This window comes from Carlito syrichta, unplaced genomic scaffold, assembly GCF_000164805.1.
Source record: "Carlito syrichta isolate Samal-C Ts95f unplaced genomic scaffold, Tarsius_syrichta-2.0.1 Scaffold316362, whole genome shotgun sequence".
Classification (NCBI taxonomy): domain Eukaryota; kingdom Metazoa; phylum Chordata; class Mammalia; order Primates; family Tarsiidae; genus Carlito; species Carlito syrichta.
Genome location: NW_007260458.1, coordinates 1,706,448 through 1,707,573, shown reverse-complemented (window position 1 = coordinate 1,707,573; position 1,126 = coordinate 1,706,448). Strand labels below are relative to the sequence as shown.

General features: G+C 51.9%; 1 pseudogene; it reads right to left on the bottom strand.

The window, feature by feature from the left end:
* Nucleotides 1-1,008: 1,008 nt before the first annotated feature.
* LOC110594588 overlaps nucleotides 1,009-1,126 on the bottom strand; it is a 664-nt pseudogene continuing 546 nt past the window's right edge.

The window sequence follows — 1,126 nt, the reverse complement described above, 5'->3', positions numbered from 1 at the left end:
AAAACTCAATAAGTGGTAGACGATAATAAATATCAACGATTTTAAACACACCTTCTAGTCCTTTCAAGAAGTCAAAATCGACCCATTTGAATTCACAAGCTTTTTTGAAAAAAGTTCTGTGGACACACAATCCAAGAAACCTGCTGTTCAAACCACCTCAAGGGTCTTAAAAATATGAAATCCCTTTGCATTTGTTTAGTTGCTTCCTTTGGGCTTCAAGAATGCATTTTTTAAAACTGCCTTAATTTTATTTCATTACTTTGTTTCCGCTTATTATAGTCTCCCCCATGGTTTTAGAAAAGAGTTTCTATTTAACTACAGTGGTCTTCAGCTTCATTTGCCTCCCTGACACAAAAGACTAATTTCCATTGTCCAAAGGGGTTGCACACTTGGGCGATTATCTTGAGACCACTCCCTGTGAGTGCTCCGGCGGGCGGGGGTAGGGGGCGCTTCTCCAGTCTCTGCAACCTCACTTTATGCGGAAATCCTCCAAGCCTTTGTGCACACGTTTCTTTAGAAGATTCTCTCTCTCGCTCCTCTCTTCTTCCCCCTGCCCCCTCTGTTGCTTAAGCTCTACGAGTTTTGCCTCCCGCCGCCCCGCCCCCGCAATCTTAATCATTGGCCACTCCCCCCACTTTGGAGCTAGAGTGCTTTTCGTTAAGATCGCCCATTATTAGCTCCACGTCGCCTTTAAACGCCCTTCAGATGTTCTCGCCTTCCAGGGTTCTTCAACTGTGCTGTAGCAGCATTTTTTTCCCCTCTTCAGTATCAGATGTCAAGAAAAAAAAAAAAAAGCAAGCACCGGTGGTGTGTGTGTGTGCCCGTATGACCTTGGAACAAAAAGCCGCCCCGTCTGGGGGCAACCTTGGGGAAACCCTGCCCACGCCGGCTCTCGCGCGTCCTCCCCCCCCCCACTCCCCCGTGCGTGCCCCGCGTGCCGGACGCAAACGCTAACTACCCCCTCTGCCTCCGGACTTCCTTCTAGGCGCCCATAAACCCGGGGGAGGTTCAGTCATTCCGCAGCGAGCCTCGCCGGCCTCACTGGGCATGCTCAGTCTCCGGGCCCCGCGCGGCCGGCGAGAGGCTTCCTCGGGCGCTGGGCGCGGGTGGGCGGGCGCCTCGGCCG